Source organism: Parasteatoda tepidariorum, chromosome 2 (genome assembly GCF_043381705.1).
Source record: "Parasteatoda tepidariorum isolate YZ-2023 chromosome 2, CAS_Ptep_4.0, whole genome shotgun sequence".
Taxonomy (NCBI): Eukaryota; Metazoa; Arthropoda; class Arachnida; order Araneae; family Theridiidae; genus Parasteatoda; species Parasteatoda tepidariorum.
Genome location: NC_092205.1, coordinates 63,396,097 through 63,405,927, shown reverse-complemented (window position 1 = coordinate 63,405,927; position 9,831 = coordinate 63,396,097). Strand labels below are relative to the sequence as shown.

General features: G+C 28.2%; 1 long non-coding RNA gene across 1 annotated transcript in view; it reads right to left on the bottom strand.

The window, feature by feature from the left end:
* Positions 1–9,610, bottom strand: part of LOC107455370 (uncharacterized) — a 106,871-nt gene extending 97,261 nt beyond the window's left edge. The window contains exon 1 of the long non-coding RNA XR_001585568.3: positions 9,420–9,610. This is a non-coding gene — a long non-coding RNA (uncharacterized lncRNA). The remainder of the gene's footprint in view (positions 1–9,419) is intronic.
* Positions 9,611–9,831: the final 221 nt, after the last annotated feature.

The window sequence follows — 9,831 nt, the reverse complement described above, 5'->3', positions numbered from 1 at the left end:
TATATATGTATATATGTATATATGTATAAAAAATCAAATAGCTAATTAATGTAAAGGAAAATTATATAATTATGTACCGATATAATTCTATAAAAGTCTAAAACTCTCTATTTGAAACTTAAAATTAAACTAAACCCTTTCAAATATTTGTTAATAAAGATATGTTTCTAAAAAACTGTGAAGATCTTAAACATCAATTCTGTTTTAAAAATAAATGGAAGTAGAAATTTTTCCATTATGAATTAAAATAATTTAATTAGAAGGAAAGTGCCCATTTTTAAAGGAAATTTACGGTAGTTAGGCTTTTTCAAACTTCCTAATTATAATTTCAAAGCTTGTACTCGCAAAAAAGTTATATGGTAAGCATAGCTCATTAAAGTGTTTTGCCTTTAATTTTAAATAAAGATTTTTTTATCTTTGATTTCTTTAACTTTATAGTAACTCTATAGAGTGCAGAAATTATTTTTAAATCTCACGAAAACACTAAATTTTATAATTACAGTAAGATATGATACGCACAAGAGTCGGTAAAGTTATTTTTATGATACAATATAGATGTGTATAAATTTTCTAAAGATGGAATTTTTTAATCGAACAAACACACAGTAAAGAGAATACATAAATTTAAACAAAGCTTAACAAGACAGAAGTGGATTTAAATTAATTATAAAATCATTTTACATAATTGACAGATATATGCAAAACTTATGATAACATAATTATCTCCTTTATACAACAAAAATGTTTGTCTTTTTAGAACAGTTTCTTTGTTTCTTTGAAATGTTCTTTATTCTGTCACAGCATCTGAAGTCAACAATGAAATTCATTAAAGAAGTAAAAGCATCTGATCTTTGCGTAAACTGCTTAATTTGTTGGAGTTTAGATTTAACTACACCCTTTAAAGTGTGTCTGAACGCTCGATTGAGTAATAACTTGAAATAAAATACAATCTTCCGAATTTTTTAACACCGGATTCGGAGAAATATTACAAACGGTTTTTACAATACAGATTTCAAAAGCTGTTTTCTTATTTTACCCACTCTCATAATAATTTGCAATGTATACTGCTTTGCCTTAAAGATTCTTAAAGTATGCTAAGCTTAAGAGCAGTGATTAGGCAACAAAATATTAATATTAATTACTTTATTGAGTGTTTTAATGTTAGTAAAATTATATATTTTTAAACACAAAGCTTCGGCCACTTAAAAGCATGAAACATTAAAATGCGTTACAATATGTTTCATCAAAAAATTTAAATTTTCATGCGTTTTACTTCATTAACTTGCGCTATGCATTATAATTCATACACTTGCGTTATACTTCACTACTCTTTTGAGAAATACAACTGTTATTTCGTAAGATTTGTCTTTAATTTGCACACGTGTAAGTAGGGTTGAAGAAATTAAACATTCTCAGTTTTAATTAAAATACCAAGGTTAATTCACGACGAAGTATACTTTATTCTAAACAGAAAATAAAGGTACCCTAGTGGTGAGTTAACATTTGATAATTTTATTGAGAGCATAATATTAAACCACTCAGAAACCGTGCATCATGTGTGAAACTTTCGTAAATTGTTTAAAGATCAGAATTTTAAGCTGAATTTTTCTGCAGTTCTTTCATCTATATTTTATTTTCCTGTAGCATATTTTGAGTATTTGCGACTAGTTCTATAACAGTTGAAGGGCAGCTGTGTACAAAGTAATCTTCGAAATTATGAATATTGTTAACTATTTTTTTTTATTCTAGAGACGATCATTAAAAATAAAAGAAAAACCATTGAATAAATAAAAGGAAATAAAATATCATACAAATCCCTAAAGTTAAACAGCTTAGGGCAATATAACTATAAGCTATATAACTATATTTAATGGAACTATATTTAATGGAAATGTAATGAAATATAACTATATTTAATGGAAATGTTGCTTTCTTATCCAGTAAGAATTCCTAAAAAATGTCAAATAGTAGTAGCTATCTAGAAACAATACGTAGGAACAGTCCAATGCAAAAATACCCCCACTTAAGAAGTACGGTTTATTATACGTGTCCCCAAATCTCTAAAATACTAAAGGAATTATCCTGGGAACGTCTATTATGTATTATGAAGATATTTTTTATTAATATTATTTTTTATAAATATTTACTAAATACAAGAGGAGCTAAAATGTGACCATGAGAAACAACTTTAAATTTTTTGAAGCATTCTAATTAGTTTTACAGTTTTTAATTATTTCTCAGCAATAATTCGTCAGTTTTGAAATTTTTTTCTCTTTTATCCTTGCATAAAAATTTAAATGTGAGACATATTGCATATACTATTTGGACTTTATTTCATATAAAGATGCCGAAAAATACATTTAAGGCTGTTCAGAAAAAACTAATATATATAATTCTCTTACGTGGCTCCCAATTTGGCTGTATTTCTTTTCCGCCGGTGGCAACGTTTGTTTGTTTGTTTTGTTTACGTTACTATTTCTCTTACACAGCGAATCAACCAATGATTACCGCTAAAAATGTCACATGCCAAATCTAGCTGAGGTGGCTCAACATATAGCGCTTTTAAAAACGGAAACTGAAATAACCAGAGACCATCAGCTGCGGCAATCTCATACTATTAAGCTAGGCAGAAGTGAGTAGTCTTTGTCGTTAGATCTCTATTTTAGTATTTTTTCGAAAGTGCTTTTTTTCACGAATTTATATATTACGAATTTATTTGACGATTTTTGATTTATATCACGAATTATAATATAGCACATTTCTAATAGGCTTAACGAATTACATGTCATTTATTGGAATTCAAATTTATTTGAATGACTTATTATTTACTAAAAAGATGCAATTTTTTTTAAAAAAAAAGCTTTTATGTCGATTTGAATGATTGTTTTGAATTATTTAAATTTTGTGCATTTGTAATTTACCTAAGTTAGTAGCGAGCGAAGCGAGCTTGGTTTGCGAAGCGAACCATATAAGATTGCGTAGCAATTTTCGGGGATTGGCGAGCGTTAGCGAGCAGGGAGCGCAGCCCACTAGTTATTTTATATTATCTTAAAATGTATATACTATTCAGTTATATTTGTAACTAAAACATAACTGAAATGTTGTGCTTCCTCAAGATACTTTCTCATACTACATATACTACAATACCTACAAAAGCACATTTTAGTGCTGATATTTAATAAATTAATGTGTTTAGTTGCTATAAAGAATTGCTGTTAAGTAAGTAGATTTCTTGTATATATTGTAAAACTTACTTAGCACTTGTTAAACAGGGTTTTAAAACTTTTTAATGAATTAAATGAAACCAAAAAATAAAGTATTAAACTTAGCTGTCGAACAAATAAAATCTGAGTTTCTGATTTTAATTTATTCCCCCCAGTGTAACTTTTTTAGAACTAAGTCTAGAATAAGTTAAACTTGTATGGAAATGAGATATTCAGAATTCACGTGAATTATGGATTTTGTTGTCAACGCCATAAAACCATTATTGGAAAGGAAATAAATTTTGGAGTTTTGTGTATGCGTTAGTTTTGGAATGTGTCATGGATTATACACTTTTATAATTTATAATTTTAAAAATCACTTCGGGTGGAAAGTAAGCGTTAATAGAAGTATAAATTCTGTTTGAGTTACTCTTTTAAAGCTAAAATACTACAAAGAATTGAAAAAAAAGAAGCATTATCAATAATATTTTAAACCAAACGTTTAAAATAAATTCTTGAAATATTTTAGTTAGGATGGAATGGATATTTTCAAAAATTATTTCTAAGAATTTTTTAATGAATAAGGTAAAGTATTTGATATTAAAGTACAGCTCATTGTGGGACAGGAGGCTAATTTACAAAACAGTTTTTGTTGAAGATTTTTCTCTTGCTTGTAGTTTATCCAAATTATAAAAGTTTTTTTTATTTCCTTTAAAATTTATTACTTAAACTAAAAAAGTCCGAGGTTACATTTTATTTTATTTAAGATAGTGTCAAATAGGAGAGCGATTAGTTAAAGGCGCCTGGATTTAAAAAGTCGAAACTAGGAAGGTCATGAAGGTTAAGACTTCACAATGTCATGACCAATAGCATGAGTGTAGCAATTTTGTTAGCATTGCGCCCAGGCCGCCTTTCCTCCCCCCATCAATCTGAAACTGGGTAGGGATCGAACTCCATTACTTAACACTAACATTAATGTCTTTAGCACTGAACCATAGTGGTTCAGTGTCAATGAATAACATCTTTCTGTATTCATTCATATAATTATTAGCTGCCAAAGAAAATAAATATTCTACGTATCCCTTAGAATACTAAATAAATTCATGTGACGAAAAAAAAATATCTATGTCTTTCGGAGGTAAAATTTAAGAATCTGCAAGATACATTTTTATTGATACAGGAGATTCAAAAAGCCTAATTCACATAAAAACTTCATATTGTGTTTTGTATTTAACACACTCAACATTTTTTCACTGCATGTTTAGAATGGCATGAAATAGTCCTGATTCAGAGACTAATAATTTGTTGTGGTTTGTGGTGTTTAATTTGTGAAGTTTAAACTTCAGAGTTTTATTGGATTATGTATCGCTAAGCGAAGATCAATAATCATGAACGTGATCTGAGATGAGTTTACATAATTTCTATAATTTTAAATAATCCTAAATTGAGAATTTCAAATGATAGATGTTTCGAGACTTTTTATAAAACAATCTAAAGCTACGTAGTTATATTTGAATATGAAATTTTAATCTCAGTGAAAATCAAATGTATATCGCTTAACTTCTTTAAAATTGCATTAGTTTGTGCCATTAGCCACCCTTTAAAAGAACTTTGATATAATAAAGCATCATTAAAAAGAAAAAAACAAAAAAAACCGAGCTAATATTTTTGAGTATCATGAATTAATCACAGAAATTTCATTAAATGTCCGATTGAAATTTTAGAAAGAGTATGAATAGATGTCTAATTAAAATTTTTTATTAGATATTTAATTTTCAGTAAGATTTCAATATTTCAGAATTAATCTTGCGAGAGTTTTTTTTCTAGAAACAGTAATTAAAGTTAAAGTGAAAATTCTTCATTAAAATAAGAAATTATTTTTTTAAATGTTACAAAATTCCTCATTTTACGTAATTATTATTTTTTAAATAACGCGTACGCATGTATCTATGTTACTCATCTGTTTCAACAAAAAAAGCTAATTTTATGTTTAAAAAAAAATTCAATCGGGAAATCTTAATAGAAAAATTCTAAAAATGATGTGTACTTCATGTTTTCAAACAAAGCCTATCGAATTTAATGAGCTCTATAATTTTTTTCATCTATTTTCTACTTAAATTAAACTGCATATTAAATCTGACTATTTTAATTAAAACTGTTTGCAGAATATATGAGTTTGATGATTAAATGAAAGCTTATGATTAGGAGTTTCATTTTTATTTTACTATTTGGTCTTATCTCGACTTAGAGATGACGGAATTTATGTGTTTAAATAACTAATCGACTGTTGAACTATTAAGCATTTATGGGGCTAACTTTTTTTCTTGTAATGTTATGTTAAAACTCATTTGGTAATAATATTAAATAAAAAAAAATAATTTAGTTTATTATCAAGAATTACTTTGATTTTTAACACCAATTTTTGGAGAGAAGTTTGGGTGGAAATTTCAAAATTTCTTCTACTGTATAGTGTTTGCCAAAAAATTAAAACTTTTAAATATCTGAATTTGTAAATTCTTTGTATATAAGTAAATGTAAACTTGATGAAAATGATCAAATGAACAAATGCAGCCGTGGTGATCAGGGCATAGAGAGCTCCCCTTCCATTGAGGTGCCCCGGGTTTGAATCCTAATGATGTCTGATTAATACGAATTCCGCACCCGGCTCGCACCGACCACAATGCTAATATAAAATATCCTCAGTAATAAATAGATCATGGGTTAAATTTCCTTTACCGTTATATTTAATTTGCCGTTTAATTTACCTTGCACATCATTATAATTAAGATTGCATCAAAGTATGTGAAATTGTGATTAATAGATCAATAGTTATTCATAATTAAATTTTCTACTTTGCTCAGGGAGCACAAAATAGCATTTCTTATTTTGTTAGTAAATTTACACTGGATTCGAGGTACAAAGCCATATATACTCCTGTAGTATACAAGTAGTGAGGACAAAATTCTTGCAAGAATGAGTAGAAACTAATTAATATATATCATTAGATAAATATATGGCTTTGTGCTACTAAACCAGTGTAAAACTACAAAACAGAATAAAAACGACAAAACGAAATCAGGACTATACGGATAACAAAACAACGGTTCTGTTTTTGTTCGTCATTTTACAGTGATTTAGTCGTATAAAGTCATATTTACTGAAGGTTGTGCATTCATTAGTTTTTACTTAGTCTTGCAAGTATTTTGTTTTCATCACTGTATATCCGCAAGAATGGCATTATCTGAAAAATGTGTAAACTATATTTGGAGCAAGAAAAGGAAAAAAAAAACTACTGAATACTGTAAAACTACTAACAAAAAAAGAGGTTCTTTTGTGTTCCATGCAGTTTTGTTTTTGCTGTTTCGATTTTGTTGTGTAGTTTTTCACTAGTTTAGTGGTACAAAGAATACTTATCTAATGATATACAGTCGGACTTCCATTTAACGAACTTCCATTTTGCGAATTTTTCTATTTTGCGAATTTCTCCATTTTGCGAATTTCTCCATTTTGCGAATTATTCCATTTTGCGAATTTCTCTATTTTGTGAATTTTTTTGAGGAACCAAGAACATTTTGGAAATTTCTACGTAAAATAACTTCCAAATAACGACGTGAATTTTCTATTTAACGAATTTTTTCCTTGAGATCCACTTTCCCTATTTCCCACTTCTCTATTCAACTTCCACTTTCCCTATTTAAAATTACTTTGGAGTTATAATTTTATACAGCAAATAAGTACAGTCAGAATTTTATGCATAAATGTAGCTGTTTTTAGTTTAAAATGTATAAGTGCAACACTGATAGTGTAACACTGGATAATGTTTTGCTCTATTCTTGTTTTCAATGTCAATTTCTTTTGTGACTAAGATATATAAAATAAAAAGTAGATACTAGTTTACAAGATAAAGGTGTATCAATTGCTTTTTTAATTATGTCTAGTGTTTATGAATTTAAAACCTGTTTTGTGTTGCATAAGCATTTTAAAAGGCGATTTTCTATTTAATGAGTTTTCCATATAACGAACTTATCGGGATTTAGCAACCTCGTTAAATGGAGGTTCGACTATATATTCATCAGTTTCCACTCATTCTTGCAAGATTTTTGTCCTCACCACTGTATCAGTAGTGAGGTTTTGTACATATGACTTTGCATTGTTACCAAGTACTTTGTCCTCACCACTGTATACCACCACAAGCGTGGTGGTATAAAGTGGTGAGGTACCGGTAAAAAACTTCTGAATAGTCAGCAAACATTACTGTATCCACTGCATACCACAAGATTTAAAAATACCACTGAATAGTCTGTAAACATACTGTATCCGCAGCATACAGTATGTTTACGGACCGCATGTACGTATCTTTATACCACAAGAGTGAAAAATGTGTAAATTATTTTTGAAGCAAAAAAAAAAATCATTTCTTTTTTTAAAAATTTTGTATGAAATATTATAAAACTATATGACAAATATCATTGAAATGTAACAATATCTTGTTCAGAAAACGGTTTGCTTTCTTGAAAAAATTGAGCTTTACAAAAATTTTAAGAGATTTCTTGGAAAAAAAATCTTATTCAATCTCAGTTTTTAATTTCATTTGTGAAAGCAAGGTGAAATTCCTTGCAATGATATTCTTGATGTGTGAAGGCAAGATAATTTCATGAGCAATATCAATAGAAGTTCTCAAAAATAGAGCTTTTAAATTTTTAAGACGACAGAAAATCTATTTAATTCATTTAATTGGTCACAAAAATTTGAAAACTATCAACTCCCACATGCTTCAGCTTTAGTCAAGATGGTACATGTTCTTAAATTAAAAGTAAGTGTAGGTAAAAGTAGGCTGGTTGCTTCATTTAACTCTAGTATTTGACATAAATTTTATTTTGGCTTACACAATTGGTATTTGCTTCCGGCTGTCAAATAACTGGTAGGGAGATGTCAAAATTTTTCTCGTATAAATAAGCTGTCAAAGATTGCATACTTCATTTTTATGCTTATATTTGATATTAAATACTACGCGAATGGCAAACCAGTGATCATTTTCGAAAAAAAGAAATTCTAAAGTTTTTTCTGAATGTAAAAAGGTTCGATTCAATAAGTTGGAGTTTCGCAAAATGATCTGCTTCAGTGAAATTAAATGTCATGAAGTTTTCTAATACTCTATTTTGAACTTGAATTTAAATTTAAAGAAACTTTTCATGCGAGTATTTTTATTCACATTTAAAACACTCATATCTTAATTCAAATATGTATTGGTAAACGTGGAGTGAGGTTAAACTATTTATTAAATATGCTTTTTATTTTTCAGTCTGATTTTTTTTGTCTTTGGTTACAATGAATTTATAATCAAAAAATGATAAATGAAGTGGGGGATTATGAATGATGAAGTAAAACATAATACCATAAAATAATGAAAGTAATAATAACAATAAGAATAAAGTAAAGCAATGAAGTGGAGAATTATGAATGATAAAGTACAACATAATACAGAAACTATTCCAAAAATGAGATTATCGAAACTTTACCCAATATAATTAGCTAGTAGCATACTAGCATACTCATTAGCATATAAGCTTTCTTATTATCATATTAACAAATTAATTTTATTTCGATGTTGTTACAATTTTGGTGAAATAACACTTTACGCTTAAAATTATTAAAATTAATTGGCGAAAGATTAGTGCATAGCTAGGAAATTAGTAGAAATTGCAAATTCAGTTTACCATTATTCTCTGAAAGTGAATCTTAAATCTTCAACATTGAAAATATTTAAAAGTTTTGTTTTTAACCGCATAACTTCTTTAAATTTGGACTATCGGTAAAATTCATTTTTCCATCTTTTATTTAAATAATATTTTAAATTTATTATTTTAAAATTCACTTTAACCCTTAAAGCGCCAGGATAATATTGACAGACTTATTTCCCGTAAGTGACTAATTTTCTTACCTTCACCATTCCTTACTTTTTGAATTCATAAAAAATTGCTTCTATTTCTGCATACTTCTTACTATAGTATTATTTAAGTGCTAAATTTTTTCAATACGTATTGTATGTTGAAATACTGCATTGATTGTTAAATTTTCTTCTCTTCTAAATTTCTAGCTAGCAAAGAACTCACAACTTTATGACAACACAGGTAACATTCAAAGTAAGTTTTGAAAGTTTTTGTGCAACAGAAAAAATCTACTATATACCAAAATACATTTCTCAATTTGACTTACCCTTTCACTCTATGATACAAGCCAAAACCTTATAACCATCAAGAAAATTCAGAAAAAAAATCATGAAAAGTTCGTAAAGCAATCAAGTCATATCAATCTCAATTATTCTAACAAGCCTACTAACGAAAGGCGTTTTTAAAGTTAATCGATAATAATGGAATTTATTAATAAACAATTTTAAATTTAATCAAATTTCGTATGTTTTACTAAAGTTGTCGTTGTTGTAGTTCATTTACGTCACACTAGAGCTGCACAATGGGCTATTGCCGACGGTCTGGGAAACATCTCTAAGGATGATCTGAAGACACGCCATCGCAATTTTGATCCTCTGCAGAGGGGATGGCACCCCGCTTCGGTAACCCGACGACCTGCACGCGAAGTCGAGCACTTTACGGTAGAACAGTTTAATGAG